Here is a 19795-nt window from a genome sequence, read left to right as displayed (position 1 = left end):
ACCTAGTGCCAAAGCTAAAAATACGGGAATGGAGAAGTTACCACAATGCTTTTTTTTGAGCAATTGCTCCAATGCCAATTTGGATTGGGCAATTAAAAAGTATTGATTTGGGCCTTACCTAAGAATTAGAGGCCATGTGCAAAATTAAAACCAGACCCTATATATAATATAGGTTAATTTTAAAAAAATTGCAGGTTAATATAATTGCCCAGCAATTTATATATAATCAAAAAGTGAATCTTAAAGTTTGAATGCCTTTGATTTTCGCAGGAAAGTGACACCTCCTTTTGTGTTTTCTAGAAATCTGGTAGTAATATGCTTATCTCCACTCCCAAATATCAAAAATAATATGGAGGTGAATTTCTCTATATTTTGCACTATTCCCTAAAAAGTAGTTGCATCATTGCAAAAATTGTGCCAATAGCTTTGACATGGCAAAAATTAGTTTTTTATAATTACCTACTCTTTGTCCAAACAAAGATTAGTAGCCAAAGTTGCTCGTTGCAAACCATGCAAAATCCAAAAAATATATTACCTGTTTTGAAATTTAAAAGTACATAATCTCAGATTGTTTCTTCATAAGCATTCCCCTTTAAAATATTGTTTTCAACCGCTAAAATCACTTTGTTGGACAATAGCATTTACAAGGGGCACCGTATCATGTGAAAATGGTTGTTCAATGAAAATCTAGAAACTTTACCTCCTAGCCATCAGATCTAAAATGGACGGATTACGTGAGAGGTGGGATTCCCCTTAGCCACTTAAATGTCTTTCACTGAAAAACCCCTCACATGTCTTAGTCTACTTGTACGACTTTATGCCCTACCGATCTAATTCCTGATAAAACAAATCACCGCCGACCTCGACCAGCACTTTCTGCGAGCGCGCGGGGGGGGGGGGGGGGGGGCGGCAATGACCGTGGCTACGGACAACAGCTTCAGCATGAGACAGCCAACGCGCAGAGCTGATTTCGACTTTGTAAATATGGTTGGTAGGAAAGTGAGATTGGACCACTATTGCTCGGATTGCAGATGATACTCCCTTCAGTTTCGGTACAATTAGCGACTGCGAGCTCCTGAGGAAAGAACGCATGTCAGTTGAAAGGAAATATAGCCTCTCCCGTTAGCTCGGTGATTTGTTTTACGAGGGATTAGATCGGACGGGAGGTAGGGGATGAAGTCATACAAGCAGATTAAGGCATGTGAGGGGGGTTTCTGTGAAAGGCGTTTAAGTGGCCAAGGGGAATCCCACCTCTCACATAATCCGTTCATTTTAGATCCGATGGTTATGATGTAAAGTTTCCAAATTTTCACTGAACGGCTGTTTTCACTTGATACGTTGCCTTTACAAGGGTTGACAATGTGGATGCAGTTTTTGCAAGATTATTATTAACCGATTTGTTTTTTGCGGGGAAATAACCGATTCATTTTGGAAACTGCATCAATTGATAATAATCAATTAATAATAATCTTTCTGACCCCTTGTAAAGCAAAATCCGTCATGCATGCATGGTCAAGCTCTGCCACCGAGGCAGAGTCCGTCCCAGTGCGTGCCATTTCTTTTGAGAGTCGGCACAATTTTTAAGCCTCAAACTTTGATCATGCAGCGAATCAACTTGTGGTTGAGTTGGTTAGGTGGACAGTGATATCCTCAACCCACCAGGGTTCAAATCCTGGTGCTCGCATTATTCCTGGATTTATTTCAGGATTTCCGGCAATGCGCTTTCAGTGGGAGGAGACGTTCCCGTCGACGACGAGGCGCTTACGATGACTTCGTATATGAGCGCTTGTGTCTGTACTGATACTCAAAAAAAAAACCTTTGATCATGCATGTACTACTCTCACCGTGTGAAGAAAACGAGACGACCGGCTGCTGAGCGGCAACACTAGCCAGCTTTCCCGTGTGCATGTACGGTGTCGTCTCCGACGTAGACGACCACATATATTGAATATATGTTGCACTCGGTGGGACGTGACGGCGGCCGGAACGAAAAAGCGTCAAGGGGCTAGCTAGCATGCACACCCGAGTGAACTTGGTCGTGGCGTGCACCGGGCCGGCGATCCCTTGTTCCGGGCGGTGGGCAATCGAGAGAGGTGGCGCAACGGAAAGCTTGTCTGGTCTGGCCGGACGGTCGGCGACGGCACCGTCAAGAAAAAGCGGCCGGAGACGGCGTCGTGCGTGGCACGCGTCAGTTAATTTGTTCTCTTCGCGGGTATCCATCGAGTAACGCTACACTTACGGACAGAATTGGTTACAGGTATACCTGGCCATGGACAGCCCGGCCTGGTCGGCCCGACCCGACCCGACCCGATCTTATTCATGGGCCGGGCTCGGGCCTAGGTTTTGAGCCCGAAGCCCGGACCTGTCGATTTCGCCATTTAAGGAAAAGGCCCGGCTCATGGTCCAAGGCCCGACAGGCTTTTAGTATGATGGGCCAGGCTTGGGCCCGACTTTTAGGCCCAACGGTCGGGCCGGGCCAGGGTTGGGCCTGGGTTTTTTGCGTCGGGCTTTGGTTGGCCCGGCCCGGCCCGAGGAATGGCCAGGTATAGTTACAGGAAGGATACGGGCTGATGTGGAGAAATATCAAGGGTTAGTTTAGATTTATGGTGGCCCATAGTGGAAATCAAGGTGGGGCAGAGGATTAATAGAAAGGGGACACGTACGTCAGTAATCTTCTTTCCGTGATAACTCGCCCGTAGGTCTAGTATTTTCGGGTATCCATCCTTGTCATCAGGTTGTTGCTTATTCCCCTCGACTCCAAAAATACTAGTACGACGTTTATAGTCTCAAAGTACACGTTTCAAATGCATTTTTTGCTGTCATTTCTGTAACGAATATCTTTGTTCTAACTATTTTATGACAACTTTAATACTTTCTCAAATGAAGCTACAAAATAGCTTCTTTGGTAATTATTTGTCAAACATATCCAAAAGCTTCTTTTTGCGACGGAAGCATTTGGATTCTTCCTTGCGGGGAAGCAACATTTGGAATTTCTCTTACAAACATTCTAATTTAGCGGTATACTTACTAGTTGTACCAGTGATGATCTGGCTGCAACCGTAGCCACAACCAACTCGTGTCGTCTCTGTATATGTGCGTACGTGTCATGTGACAGGCGACGTCATGTGTTAATATCATATGTACTCTCTCTGTAAATTAATATAAAAGTGTTTAGATCACTAAAATACATATTTGTTGTGCATAAGTCATCTAGTCAAGGCTAATTTGATCCGAAGAAATTTATAGGATATTTCTAAGGATTGAAATCCTTAGAATTTTTTTCACATTGGTCTTTTGATTTATAGGATTGGATCCTATAGGAATTTCTCCTATGAAATATTTTCTACTACATTTTGTAGACGGAACTACTCTGCCGCAGACACCTCGTGCCCGATTTTCAGACGACACTTGATGCTGCGGCCGCGTGACACTTTAATAATCTCAATCACATGTAATGAAATGACTATTATATTTCACCGTCCGCCTTAGCTTTGGAAGATGCACACATCCGCACACTAAGGGCTTCTTTGATTCAAAGGATTTTTATAGGGATTTTGAAGGATTGGTATCCTTAAGATTTTTTTTCTACATTAATAGTTTGATTTGTAGGATTGAATCCTATAGGACTTTTCCTCCTGAGGAATCCTTTGTACTACATTCCATAGGAATTTTAGTATCCACTCAAACCTTTTGATTTTTTTTCTGTGATGCAATCAAACAAATCTGTATGATTCAAATGGACATGACATTGCAATCATATGTTTTTCATATTCATGTGTTTTGGGAATCCTACGAATCAATGAGACCCTGAAGGTATGAAACCGTGCTTTGGCTGATTGAGTGCGATACTTGACAACATCAACATGAGAGCAGGTGTCATGCCCTAGAAACTCCTCTTTTGTCATGTCTAGCATGCTTTCTGTAATGTTTTTCCTCTCTTTTTTAGTTCCCCAAGATGAATATCTGTTGGCAGTCGAGCCAGTGTGCACGGGCACTACACATGATTATGATATTTTGCTAAAAAAGAATATTCTCTTCTTGGTATGTTCCACTTCTCCATATAAATCCACACGACCACATGAACCGTGTAAAAATATAACTAAAAGTATGTGAATCTTGTTTGAGCTGATTGAGCACGAGGACCGAAAACGCAAGAATATGTGCATATAAAACTTCTCTTTCTTCATGCATCCTGTAATCTTTTTCCCACTTTTGAGTCATACCAAGATTAAAATCAATTGGTACTCGAGCCAGCGTGCACAACATATGATTGTGGCATTTTGGTAGAATTAATATTCTCTTCTTGGTATACTTCATGAGGAAATCAGGTACCTTCCGGCTCTGCATATAGAAATGCGCACAATTGCATGAACAGTGTAGAAATATAACTGAAAGTGTGGAATCTTGCTTTCGCTGTTTGAGCACGATGATAACAAACGTAAGAACATGTGTCGGGCTATTGGAACTTCTTCTTCGTCACGTCTAGTATGCATTCTGGATCTTTTCCCTCTCTTTTTGAGTCCTGCCAAGATAAAAATCAGTTTGCAATCTGAGTCAAAGTGTGCACGGGTAGAACACATGATTGTGGTATTTTGGCAGAATATTCTCTTCTTGATCCGTTTCAGGAGGATACCATGTCACTGAGCACAAACCATAAAGCCTCATGACGATGCTTGTAGGGATATCTTGATTAAACTTGAACATATACCACCTGGCATGCAAGACACTGGCCGAAGCAGAGAGAGAGAGAGAGAGAGAGAGAGAGAGAGAGAGAGAGAGAGAGAGAGAGAGAGAGAGAGAGAGAGAGAGAGAGAGAGAGAGAGAAATGGTTGGTTAATTCATGCACCATTACTCATTAGTAGTGTGTGGGCTGTGCTGATTTCAACTCATGTACGTGTGACCATGTGTTAGCTGGTACTATGGATAGAATTAGTGTAACAAAACAAATAGGTAACTTACGGAAACTAAAGGCGTGTTTGGTTGCACATCGTTTGAGTCTGAAGTGGCATAAGACATGAGGATCTTAGCCCTTTTTTCTTGAACCGAAAAATATGCCTTTAGCAACTACCGCAGATCTTTTAGATAGCATGCAAAACTTCTCAGTGGGAGCATACTTGTAGTATGAGCTAGAATAGGATAAAACCGCACCCACAATCTCTAGTGAGGGATTGTGATCGACTTTAGCTAGTCCTGGACGCCCTGGTGTCTACCGCGCGTCGGCTCTCTGACCGCTCGCATGTTTCGTAGCTTGCCCCTGGAGGCCTTTTTGTTTCTTCTTCTTTCATTTGGGTGTCTTTGTGTTGTGGCCCAAGCATTTCTCTTTTATGACTGTGCTTGAGATGTGGTTGTATGGACATATGCTTTATCTATAAAGCGGGGAGAAAGCCTGTTTCGAGAACAATCTCTAGCGAGGAGCATGTTGGAGGGTTTGTGACGTCGGTGCACCTACAGTAGTAGGTCATCGATACACTTGTCGAAGGGTTGTATTGTGTGTTTCTTCTTCTTGGTTCAACACAGGGGGACAGAGCCACCTCAGTGTATACCACGATCTCTGATCCACTGGTGGCACGTGGTTCCATCTTTATTCGACCTCTGATCCACTGGTGGCGTGTGGTTCCATCTTTATTCGGGTCTCTGATGATGAATGTTATGTTCGACGTCTAATAAGTTAAGCACACCCTCTACCTAGATTGTTAAAAAATGGGTCTAAGCAACTCAACAATCTTAGATATACTAGTATTTTGTCAATTTGAGCCGATTAGCGAAACAAAAAACTGAACCTGTAAAGAGTTTGTTTGTACAATTAGAAAACATTCTTGATAGGAACCATCCTACCTACCACCGACATTGTCGAGCAACTTTGTTCTATGATTTCAATTCCCAGAATAGAAAGAACATTGGAATCCTACATTGTACAACTATCTCCTAAGGCATGCTCTTATTGGTTCATGCTTCACAAGAAGAAGAAAAAGCCAAACTAAAATTCGAACCTCTTACAGGATCATGCCTACACAACATCATGAAAAGGCAACTGGAAAGCACCTTCCTCTTATTGGTATTTAACCTCTTGTTAGTGGTTCATCCCTACATAGGTAACAAAAGTCAAATTCAAATGGCAGCCTCTTACTGGTTCATGCGTACCTACACAATTAACAAAGTCCGATTGGGTTTTAACTCTTACTTGATGTGTTAGTGTACGTTGCATATTTCGGGTAAGTGTTGCTCAATTTTCGCCATGTCACTAGATAATTTTGATGCATTGTGAGATTTGAACAAGTATACAAGCTTCGTCTACACAACTGGTTTGTTCTTCCCCAGTGACATGAGAGATTAGCTCAGCAACATTTCAAGTATGTGTAAACTTGGAAGACAATGCAAAATGCGAGGCTGACACACCCTGACAAGCAGTAGGGTGTAGAACGCTTGTTGGTGAGACAAAACAACATTGTTTTCAAATGACGCGATCTTTTCTTGTCATGTTACCAGGGAGTTTGTCTAGTGACAACCAAAATTTGGTTTAATTTGATTTGTTGAAAATGTGCTATCCTTTTAGTAAGACCCCTTTCAGTATGGAAAGATCCTTTTTACGCATAGAAAGATTCCCTCTACGTATGAAAAGGTTCCATCAAAGATTGCTCAAGTGAAGAGCATTTTTTTTGTTGTGGTACTTGCTAGTTTGTCTAATGACAACCAAAAGTTGGTTTAAATTTGATTTGTTGACAATGCACTATCCTTTTAGTAAGATTCCCTTTGCATATGGAAAGATCCCCTTTACAAATGGAAAGATTTCATCTATACTCAAGTGAAGAGCAACGGTGTAACATGAGGACGACAAAGAAAATTACAAAACTAATAATGTGTGTCCTATAACAAAAGACAAGTAGACAGTATGAATGGTGTTAGGACACTACTGTACTATTTATCTAGGCGCACAGCCGTGTCATGGCAGGTGGGGGAAGGGTGGTGGCGTAAACTAGACCAACAGGGGGAGGAGGCCCTGTGGCTTTCTCATTAAGAAGAGTGTGACACACATATGCAAACTGTAGGATTCGAACACGCGTGGGCAGGGAGGCGCCACTGCGCTCCGACCACCGGGTGTAGTTTTGGTCTTTGGTTCCGATGAGAGACATTGATCACGCCTTAAGACCGCTCGGTGGAGAGCGCCGGCAGCCCCTCTTTGTGCTGCCCGAGGTCTCCATCCTTGGAAGGCAGCGAATTTGGCTTGCTCCAGAGCTGGCGGGAAACATCCAGCTATGGGTGTGCATCACACCCATCAGTTATAAGATGCATCTGTCTTGTGTGGTGGCGGCGGCTTCACATAGCTTTTGCTAGCTTCTGAGGAAGGTCGAAGGGTTGACGAGGTCATGCTCAGGCATTGGCGGACTCGGCGACCGACATGGTTCAATGGGTTTGGAGATGCGATTTTACAGGCTAAAGCCTTGTGTTGGCTTGTCGGCACCAATGACGACGACGCTTAGGGGGCATCCTTTCTTCTTGAAGGCGTTGTCGTGAATCTTATGCATCTCTTCCTTCCCATGGGTGCTCCGAGCGAAAGTCTCATATCCTGCATCCGAATAGGATGACGACGGTGTCATTGATGTCCTTACCTCCTTAGGGGCATTGTCTTGGAGCCAAATGATCTATTATTGGATGTTTGACGCCTCGGTTGGAGCCTGGTTGGTTGGTATGAAGTCCATGGGTGGTGGCAGAGGAAGTGCTTTGCATCTCCGTGACAAGATAAGTTCTTAGGTCCAGCCCGCATCAATGGTTGACCCCTTTCAGGGATGTTTTTATCAGCATCGAGGTCTCAGTGATCTATGTCCTTCAGTGGCGTATGAGGTTCTCGTTGCCTCACATGGTGCCTGGGTTTGCTCATTTGGTGATGGTTGTAGAATTCGAGGCCAAGAGGGTGTGCGGTGGTCATCTCGGTAGAGCATTGCCCGTCAGCGCCAGATCTTGGTGTCGCGATGGGGCCTAGAGGGTCGAGGGTGGCTGTGACTCTCCTAGCTCTTCAAGGTGTATTAATGATCACTGGGAAAGCTAGTGACATTTTCTCCTTGTTTTCCGGACATGAGGGTTCTTTTCAACCAATCCAACAATATTCCTTCCTATTCTTCTCGGTTTATTTCCCTGATGGTGGTTGCCAAATATAAGGCTTAGGGGTGTCGCTAGGCATACCTCGTTTCTGGTTTTCTTTCTATGCTCCCCTTGTTCTTTCTTGTATGTGTGTCTTGTTCTAAGTTTTGTAACCAACGTGCTCTATTTAGTGAAAATGATCCGTGCTGGCTAAAGCTTATCGTGGCTGCCTCAAGTTTAACTGTCTTTTGCTCACATTATACTCGCATGTTATAGAACATGTGCACCACCTAAACTTAGTAAGTGACGCGGATCAAAGATCTCGATAGATTTGCATCAGAAGGCACTACTGAAAGGATGTGCGAAAAGAAAAAGGAACGTGCGGCATTTCAGAATTTTATCTGCATAAATGCGCATGGATCTGGGAGAGTTTCATACATTTCTGCAAGCAGCTATGAGCAAATAAAAAACGACTTGAAGATGATAACAGGACGAATTCATCCTTTTGCCAGCTTTGTCAAACCACCGGTTTGTTCACACCATAAGTTGCTGGTACAACCAAATTGAGACGGAATGTTCAAATTTTGCATATTCGCTAATCAAGTGAATTACGTATCATTAGTTCCTAACTTAACATGAAGGGTTTACGAACGAGTGATGCCATTGCTATATCTATCTGTGCTTTAATTAGGAAAAGCTGGAAGTGATAGGTATTGTGTCGTGTACAAGAAAGAAATTTTAGCTGGGACCAAACTAGTGATTCAGGCTTTTTTAGCAATTGTACTAAATTTTTGGCGTACTCTTTTTTTTTCTGCAAAAGGCGTGTAAATGCGACTGAAATGGTAACTGAATTTGGCTTTTTCGTTCGAGAAAAGAAGATCGCGTGAGTGGGGTTTCCCTAATCCAAGGCTATCATTCTTTGGCACATTTGCCTACTTTCGGCCACATTCCTTTTATGTTTGCTTTAAGATCACTTATTTTTCTAAAGTTTTTCTAAACGCATGGCGAAAGCTCTGCCTATCCATATCATAGTATTACAAACATAGCCTTATGTCCCAATGAACATGACTTGGAAATAAAACCACTGCACATATATATAACATGAGTGGAGCGAATTGCCGCTCATAAGAGTTGATGGTAATTTTATTTTCCAGGAAAAAATAGTGGAAGATGATGCACAGTTGATACATTTAATTTGGTGTGAGCTATAAAAAAATCATGGACTTTCCGGTAGCTTACTTTTCTTTGCGGGATAGCACATAAACATATTTCATCATGAAGATTAACAGAGATGCAACCATCCCTATTTACGTGTGTTTTTCAGTTTTCTTTTGAAACTTCAAAATCTGATTATTTTATTTTTCTTTTCAAAAGTCTACATGGAGCCTGTGATTCAAAAGAAATCTCCGCATATGTCCCACTGCACATGTATATGATATATCAACCAAATTTATTTTAGATAACAATACCTTCGTAACTTAATATAAGACATTTTTGGACTTTATGACGGTGTCCAAAAATGTCTTATATTTCGATAGGGGGTAGTACAAAAGTAGCTCTTGTGGCTTGTGTGCTTAAAAATGCACACATCCAGTTATTACAAAGTAGGCGTTGATATTTTTTTAGAAAATAAAACGGTAGATGATGATGCATAAATGTATATGCACCAAAACCCCATTAAGTGGGATGTGCACAGGTACGTGTGCGCAGAGATACTACCAATCAATAAATGGTTGCTGCAAAGCATGGAAAATAATCGACAGTGGACATGCATAAGCAGGTCTCTGTCACATAGATTTCTGAATTTCCAAACTTACTTTTGACCCTCCATGCTTTAAAAGAAACCCATTTTGATCACAAATAATCTGCTGATTTGATCTGCACGGTGGAGAAAATACACTGCAAAATTTAAATTTTGCAAGCCGCTGTGGTGAGTTTCAGACAGGGATTGGACTTGATTAGCTCCCCTAATTAATTGAGTGGGCAAGATTAGCCTTGGGTGGAGGCTGACGTCTCCCAACCTAGGAGGTGCCGTTTGCCTCTGCTCCTCACATTTTTGCTGATCTGATGGAACACGGAAAAGGGGCCCAACAGAGAGGTTTTCAGCTGTAAAGATGAGCACGAAAAAAGCTGCTTAATTTTTATATTTTGTATTTTTGGTGGAAATTTAGTTATTGCTATGCGGCGACGTGGACCGATGGTCAGATTTGCGACGGATGTGTCCATGCCTTGAGATGGAGGCCAAGATTTTGCCGGAAACGCTTTGGTCATTTGCAGTGTGCTGACCCTGGGGGATCTTGTCCTAGGCGACTGAAACTGTTGGTGACATATCATATATCCATATATAATATTTTGAACATTTGAGTATTATTTTTCAGGAAAAAAGGAGCTCATGCACTAAAGCAGTTGACCTTTTTTATATACAATGATCAAGAGAAAGTTGCTGAGCTTATTTATGCACGTACCAGTTGGAGAAAACAAAATTGAGTTGATGGTAGTCATACAATCCAGATGAAAAGATGCACACTCCTTAGTCATCCGGTCTCTGTTTTTTGCTATGATTTCTTCAGAGTAGCCATGGGTTTCATGGTCTGGAACATAATTTCTTCCTCTGATCATAATTCAGCATGTTTCATTTAGAGGAAAGCTGCATTCCATGCAGTGATAAAGCTACCATGCAGAATTTCCACCTGTCAGGTAAGCATGGCATCCATCTGGTACTCTCATAAGAATACACCACTATCTGACACGTAATATTGCATTGAGACCATCCCAATAATTAATCATGCAGCAGTGAACACACTTTCTTCAGAAAGATAAGAATGCAGTGCACTTCTGCTGCTTTTTGAATTTCGTTGCATCCCAATCCATTTCACACAGTTGCACCCACAAACACAAACCATTTGCTGACTGAACCCACTGTCGTATTGCCCTCATCCAAGCTGAATCACCGGGTCAATGGATCCACCGAGGCGCCAGTGACGCTCTTGCGCCTCGCGTACAGTCGACTGACCCGGTGCCGACTTGGATCCCAAAGGAGCCTTACCACTCCACCTCAAGTGGGGAGCAAGCTGAAATGCAGTGAGCTCATGCACACTACCACCCTGATTCAGATCCTGTGATGTGTTGCACTCACCCGGCACTGCGTTGTGCCATCTTTTCCTTGAGAACGCTGTTACATTGTCCATTTCAGGGTCCATCCATCTATCTTCTGAAGCAGTGGCTGAATGGATGGTTGAGCAGGGACCAGTGCGTCGCCCTTGGCAAATTGACCTCTGGGATAACATGGAATAGTTTGGACAAAATCTGAGTGCATACATAAATGCTATACTATTCCTTTCTCTATTGAGAAATAGCATGCTTGATATTCTTTTCGTATCATCTATGATGTAGGTTTGATATCCACTGAATCTTAGCTAAAATTTGGCAAAAAAAAGAATCTTCAGTTAAATGATCAAAGCTTAAATTTTAAGCAAAGATCAGTAAACTTACATAAAGTTATGTTCTCAACCTTAGAGATGACTCAATAGTCATAGTTTCACTATCTTTTTTTTTAGAAAAGGAGGATGACCCCCGCCTCTGCATCAATGGATAAAAAATTTCTGGTAAGATCTTCAGCAAATCAATTAGCTAACAACTAAAGAGGAAAACGTTCAGGTTATTCCAGATGCAGGAAATGTGTGCCTGTCAATCTGTTTTGCATGCAGTAGCTGCTACTGTCATGATACTATAGAAGTTATGTAATTGGATCTCTCGTGTACCACTCATCCGCATTGTGTGTGCCACTGAAAATTCAGTAAGTGCGTCCGCATTTTTCAGTATGTTGGACCTCCAAGATAATAATTAATATATGCACAGCCTTCAGTGGATACCAGATCAAAAGAAATGGACCTGATTTGATACCACAAGTACTGTTCTCCTACTTAGTCCATAAGTTTCAGAGGCTAAAGGATAGCATCTATGTTGCTCCTACAGACAAGCAAACAAATTATGCCACACCATATATATTTGCGAGCTTTCTTATGGTACCCTATATTGCTGCTTTTCAGGTTGCTAACATGAATCTGTCTCTGTACACCGGAAGATATTCAGACAAGACCTATCCTCCGGTGTTCCTCATTCCATCGATGAGGTAGCACCACGTTGATCCCAGCTCCAACGAAGAAATCTGCTTCAGTGGCCATGATGAAAGTGACGAGGGGATTGTTCGTGCAGGTCTCAGACTAACTTCATACATCGCCATGGTCACCCTAGGATAAGACGGCATATGCACAATTTCGGCTACACATTCTAATTGACCCGGTACAAAATCCAGTCTCGGAAAATTCAAGATTCCAACCGAAAATACACTGCAGATATAAACAAATGTTGCTTCCCGACAGTACCCACATGGTGGGTTTTCACTACTCGCTATGCAAGGAAACAGAGCTCGCTGCTCCTCCTTGATGGCACCCGCCATTGCCTTTGACATCCTTGTTCCTGACGTAGCATCTCTGCGGAACTGCAAGTAGAGGGAAACTCTTGCAGCAGTAAACTGGCAACAATAACTTTTAATGCAACTATGCAAGCCTCGGCTATGCAAAGGGCATGTTCTGGATAATTAAAGTGGAACGGAACAAATGAACTGAAAGAACAAAAAAAAAAGGAAGACAAAATAACAGTTGCGGATGGAAACCATTACACCGAAACAAGACCATTTTTCACCAGAATCAGTGATTTTGTCTTTTTTTTGGTTCTTTCAGTTCATTTGTTCCGTTCCACTTAATTTGACCTGACGACAAGGCTTCGTTTTGGGCATTTTTGAGTGTGGGATGAGTAGTGGAGGGGAAAGTGAGGGATGTTAGTTGGGTAGGACAAAACTGAGCAAAACTAAGAAACCAGGGGCATGAAAAAAAAATTCCTTTTGTATATGTAGAATAAATTCCATGCATTTTCTCGGTGCATTTGCATTTACGTGATTACTAGTGGCTTGGAATGCTCATCCGTCGTCAAAATAAATAAAATATATGAATATATGTCTTCACTCGTTGACTATTAATTTGGTACATCTCATCAAATCAAATAAATACAATTTATTGATGACTATTAATTTGGCACATCTCACCAAATCAAATAAACAGAACATATTGATGACTATTAATTTGGTACATGTCACCGAATCAAATAAACATAATTTCTTGATTACTGTTAATGTGCTACATCTTACCAGATAAAATAAATAGATGACTATTAATTTGGTACATCTCACCAAATAAAATAAATAATTATAATAAAATTATATATTAATTTACATAGTTGCTATTAATTTGGCAAATCTCACAAAATCCATAGTTTAATGTGGTAGATGCACTATAAAATAGGCTTGCCATTTCGTTTGTTCTTTCTTAGAACTTACATATCACACAATAATCTGCAACTCGCTCCTTTAGCACAAACACTAGTTAAAATGAGGACTACCCAGATGTTGCTTCTGTCCCTGGTCTTTCTCATGCTAGCATCAGGTACTCATTTGTTCATGCAATGCATTTGTTCGGAATCTCTAAACAAATAATGGTCTTCTTGTGACCGTCCCTTTTCTTAATCGTGAAATTTTGCAGATGTGGTAGTGGAGGCATCAATGGATGATAGCATGAAACTCTACACATGTGTGCAAAAAATTATCCCATCAACAAAGCCATGTGATAGCAAAACTTGCGAAAAAAAATGTGTGAAACGTACAAGGCAAACCAAATCTAGCATGTGTGTTCTTGAGGGGTGCCAGTGCACGTTATGCATAGATCCGGCTCCAACCATCCATGATAATGAACAAATGGGTACCAATTAGCTAATATAGGATAGTGTGTTAAGCAAATAAAGTGATGAAATCACAAATGGTGTAGTAGCAAGGTTGTACACTCATAAGCCATATGAAGAGTCATGAATTTGGTCTTGCTTCTTGAATTATCTGAAATTATGAAGTAGATATAAAATTTGTATCCTTGAAAAATGTTTTTGTTTTGTTTGTATTAATTGTTATGTGGCTTGCATGTGGATGGTAAATGAGTGTCGTTCCTTTCCTAAAGGTGTTGATGTTGAAGAACCTTGTTATTCTTGTGGTGTCACTACTAGGGAAAATCTTATAGGCAGACGCTTACTAGTAGCGCGGGTTTATACCCCTCGCTACTGCTACTTCCTAGTAGCGCGGGTTTTTACCCCTTGCTAATACTAAGTTGATAGTAGTAGCACGGATTTTTACCCCTCGCTGCTACTAAGCAGTCTCTACCGTGCCCCCCACCCCCGGACATGCCATAGTAGTAGCGAGGGGTATGAACCCGTGCTACTACTAAGTTGATAGTAGTAGCGCGGGTTTATACCCCTCGCTACAACTAAGTAAAAGGTAGGTGAAGTCCTCATATCCTCGGCCGAATCCCTCCTCTCTCCCACACTCTCCCATTCCCCTTCTCCTCCCACCCGTGATTCCCATCCTCACCCACCGTCGCCGCCGATCTCACACCTCGGCGCCATCCCCAAATTCGGTAACCTCCTCTCCCATCGTAGCCCCCTCCCTGGCCCCTCCTTCGTCCTTCTCCGCTGCTGGAAGGAGAGGGAAACCAACAGAGCATCGTCCATGGCGGCGGCCAGATCCACCATGGATGTAGCCACTTACACCTACTCGCCGGGATAAGGCCTCCTGAGGACATGCGAGCACCATGGTCAAGGGTCCTACGACAAGCAGAAGCAGGTCACCGGGCTTCATCTAGGTTTCGAGCGTCGGCTCCAACTTCGGCGGCCACTAGTGAGTTCCTCCTCCTACTCCTGTCTATCTGTCTCTTCCTCATTCAAATAATTTTCTCTTCTTTTGTAGCAGCATAAGATGAGAGGTGCGGGAACGAGTTGGGTGGGGAGCCACCATCACCATGGACAACTTCATCCCCTCCAGGACCAGCAACAGCCATGGTTGGAGAGGACGATGACGCCCAGCAGCAGCAACCATGGATGTAATTTTTTTAATTCCCAATTAGTTAGTAGTAGCGCGGGGCACTGACCCGCTCTATAGCTAAGTAGTAGTAGCACGGGCGTCAACCACGCTACTACTATCAGAAGTAGCAGTAGCGAGGGTTATACACGCGTTACTGCTACAAGTTAGCCGTGACGCCATATCAGTAGCGCGGGCGCCCGCGCTACTGATACACCCAAAACCCGCGCTATTGCTAGGCTTTTCCTTAATATTGTGTCAAGCTTGGTGCGCATATGGTCGTTATTGTAGTTTATTGACTGTTGTTTTGATCGCTTCAATATATTTTTATTCTTTTCTTGCTTAGGCATAGCTTTGATATTGTATGACTTTACTCTTTGCCGGCGTTTTTTGTGTCTGCGCATTGGTGTTGCATGTGTGCATCTTACTTATGTAGAGTCCAGGTGTGTGTTTCATTTTGAGTAGATAAAATCCAACCTTTGTATCAAAGAAAACAACAGTGTGAGGTTTTTAGCTGTAAAGAGGAACATGAAAAAGTAGGTTGCTTTCTCCCAATTTTGTTTTTATATTTCTTCAGCTGTAAAGAGGAACATGAAATTTATTTTGTTTTGACCCTTTTTTTTGGGGGGGGGGGGGGGGGGGTCTTGTCCTAGGCGATTGAAACTGTTGTGGTATGCATGCTTTGTCAGCAGCATGCATCCAACCATTTATCACCATGACATACCCCATCCGTTTATAATGCGTCTATATACATCTGAACCAGAAAAAATAACATCTGAACCAGAATAAACACATTATAATGCGTCTATATACATCTGAACCAGAAAAAATAACATCTTATAACAGTGAACAGAGGAAGTATCATATATCCATATCTCATATTTTGGTCATATATGCAAATTCAAATAAACTTTTTTTTCCGAGTGTTTCTTAAGCACACGGTAAAATATATCTTTGCAGAGTGTACGTAGAAAAAACTTGACAAAGTTGTTTTTGCCGAGTGTACGTAGATAAACTGTTTACTGAGTGCATTTTTGCCTTTAACAAGGGAGTACATGACATTCGGTAAAGAAAATGATTCTGATATATAGTGCTAGTTATTATTTAATAGAAATTCCTGCCACTACTCGATTGGAAGGAGGAATCACATGCTGCAAGTCTTGGGTATCACAAGTAAACTCGAGTTTAACAGAAACTAGAAGGGCTGGGTGAGCTTTGGTGCGCCATTGGTGTTGTTGGGTTTCTCCAAAAAATAATTACTCAGTTTCAAAATATAAGATGTGTTACTTTTTTGAAAAGTCAAACATTTTAAGTTTGATCAAATTTGTAGAGAAAAATATTAAAATCCGTAATATGAAATCGATTTCTAAAATTCATCATGAATGAATTCCCATACTTTTTTTGTTTAATAGTGTGGATGTTGATATTTTTGAAGGAAATATGCCCTAGAGCAATAATGAAGTTGTTATTTATATTTCTTTATATCATGATAAATGTTTATTATTCATGCTAGAATTGTATTAACCGGAAACTTAGTACATGTGTGAATACATAGACAAACAGAGTGTCACTGCTTATTTGATTAACGGGATCACATCATTAGAGAATGATGTGATTGACTTGACCCATCCGTTAGCTTAGCACGATGATCGTTTAGTTTGTTGCTATTGCTTTCTCCATAACTATACATGTTCCTATGACTATGAGATCATGCAACTTCCGAATACCGGAGGAACACTTTGTGTGCTACCAAACGTCACAACGTAACTGGGTGATTATAAAGGTGCTCTACAGGTGTCTCCGATAGTGTTTATTGAGTTGGCATGGATCAAGATTAGGATTTTTCACTCCGTTTGTCGGAGAGGTATCTCTTGGCCCTCTCGGTAATGTACATCACTATAAGCCTTGCAAGCAATGTAGCTAATGAGTTAGTTACGGGATGTAGCATTAAGGAACAAGTAAAGAGACTTGCCGGTAACGAGATTGAACTAGGTATTGAGATACCGACGATCGAATCTCGGGCAAGTAACATACCGATGACAAAGGGAACAACGTATACCGTTATGCGCTTTGACCGATAAAGATCTTTGTAAAATATGTAGGAGCCGATATAAACATCCAGGTTCCGCTATTGGTTATTGACCGGAGACATGTCTCAGTCATGTCTACATAGTTCTCGAACCCGTAGGGTCCGAACACTTAACGTTCGGTGACGATCGATATTATGAGTTTATGTGTTTTGATGTACCGAAGGTAGTTCGGAGTCTCGGATTTGATCACAGACATGACGATGAGTCTCGGAATGGTCGAGACGTAAATATCGATATATTGGAAGCCTATATTTGGACATCGTAATGGTTCCGAGTGATTCAGGCATTTTTCCGAAGTACAGGGAGGTTACCGGAACCCCCCGGGGAGTATATGGGCCTTATTGGGCCTTAGTGGAATAGAGGAGAGGGAAGGGAAAAGAGGGAGGGGCGCCCCCAAGCCCAATCCGAATTGGGAAGGGGGCCGGCCCCCCTTCCTTCCTCCCTCTCTCCTCCTTCCTTCCTCTCCTACTCCTATTTGGAGGGGGGGGGGGGAAATCCTACTCCCGGAGGGAGTAGGACTCCCCTAGGGCGCGCCATAGAGAGGGCCAGCCCTCCCCCTCCTCCACTCCTTTATATACGGGGGATGGGGGCATCCCATGGACACACAAGTTGATCATTGATCTTTTAGCCGTGTACGGTGCCCCCCTTCACCATAATCCACATCGGTTATATCGTAGCGGTGCTTAGGCGAAGCCTTGTTCCGGTAGCATCATCATCATCATCATCATCACGCCGTCGTGCTAACGAAACTCTCCCTCAAAGCTCTACTGGATCGTGAGTTCGTGGGACGTCACCGAGCTGAACGTGTGCAGATCGCGGAGGTGCCGTACCTTCGGTGCTAGATCGGTCGATCGTGAGGACGTACGACTACATCAACCGCGTTGTCATAACGCTTTCGCTTATAGTCTACGAGGGTACGTAGACGATACTCTCCCCTCTCGTTGTTGTGTATCACCATGATCTTGCGTGTGCGTAGGAATTTTTTTGAAATTACTACGTTCCCCAACAATTTTTGCTCTGAACTTGGTCAGAGTTGAACAAATTTGACTTTCTACAAAACTAATACCCTTTATATTTTGACCAATGAAATATCAGTTTGGCGGGTGGGTATATGATAGAGTGTGTTTTAGTTTTATTTACAATGTGATTATTTGGTGGGGCTTTCATGGTGTGATTCTGTGTTATCTGCTAACCAACCTACATATACGTGGGTAAATTTCGGTGGTCACATGTACTACTATATTGGTGCTACAATATCACATGGTGACGCTTATTTTTTTAGGTGGTGCGAGGGTGCGTGAGATTGATATGTTTTAGGCCGGTTGCTGCTGATTGATTTGAAAAATCATTGGCCCGATCAAAATCATAAACCAAATCTAAAATTGAATACCTCAATTGAATGAAAGAGCTTTAAAATTAAGAAACATAATGAATTAAAAGAATTGAATGAAAGAGCTTGAGAGAGTGTTGAGCTGGTGAAAATAGGTTGACCCAATACTAAATTGAATACCTCAATTAATAATTGAGGCCTTAAAAATTAGAAAGTATAATGTATAGTATAAAAGAATTGAATGAGAGTGATTTGAGTCAAAATCGGATGACTCAATTTTAATTAGAGACATCAATTGAATGCGGGCTCTTTAAAACTAGAGAGGTCAATGTTATAGAGGATTATAGACATAAGCCAGTTTAGTAAACTCGAGTTTCTTTGGAATTATAGACATGGGCCAGTTTAGTAAACTCGTGTTTAACCAAAACTCAACTCCAAAACAGCCGAAGCCACTGTCTCGCATGTTATGCAGTCCCATTGCTCTAGTTTCTAGCCAACTACTAGTAGTTTCTAGCCGGCCATGCAGTGTTAGTCTCGTTCAGAATTTCACGTAGCCTTTTAGTAGTTTCCCATTGCTCATGTTATGCAGTCACATTGCCTTTTTCTTTTTCTTTGATCTTCAAATCCTCCTCATGTTATTCTTCTGTTGCTTTCTGCTAAATCTAATGGATCTTTCAGAAAACAATTTCAACTAGCTTTCAATGGACGTAGTTTTTCTATTAGCTATCCAAACCACCACGATCGGATCGTGGGATGGCATGCGCCGCTTTACCCGTTCAGACCTCGTCTTTCGGTTGTGATCAAACAGCTCCACGGATTACCACGACCTGACCTGGCGTGGTAAACACTTGGGCAAAGGCATGGGAGTTTGCATAAGAATGTTTATGAAAGGATTAGGCATAGGAAGTAGATTTTTACTCCCATTTCCTTGTTTGGCATATGATGGGAATTGGCGTGGGATAAAACTCTTCTCACGAATTAACAGGGTACCCCTGGGAAGAAATCAGTGGGAATTGGCTTCCCCAACTCCCAGTCTCCTTCCCACTTAAACTCTCATTCCCTCTAATCAAACAGTGGATTTTTAATCTCCTTACCCCTCAACTCCCATTTCCCATCTCTAATTCCCCTGAACCAAACACGTTGTGAGTTCACAACCTACAGCCAGCCCTCGATCGACCTCACCTGCTTTGCCCGCCGCCCCGACATGAGTGATCAGGAGGGCGGCATCATGGAGATCGACGACCTCCTCTCCGAGGTCCTGCTCCGCCTCCCGCCGGAGCCGTGCTCCCTCCCGCGTGCCTCCCTCGTCTCCACGCGCTGGCGCCGCCTCTCCCGTGACCTCGC

Source organism: Triticum aestivum, chromosome 6A, assembly GCF_018294505.1.
Source record: "Triticum aestivum cultivar Chinese Spring chromosome 6A, IWGSC CS RefSeq v2.1, whole genome shotgun sequence".
NCBI classification, from domain to species: domain Eukaryota; kingdom Viridiplantae; phylum Streptophyta; class Magnoliopsida; order Poales; family Poaceae; genus Triticum; species Triticum aestivum.
The sequence above is the reverse complement of the archived record's forward strand: the minus strand, read 5'-3'. Positions refer to the sequence as shown.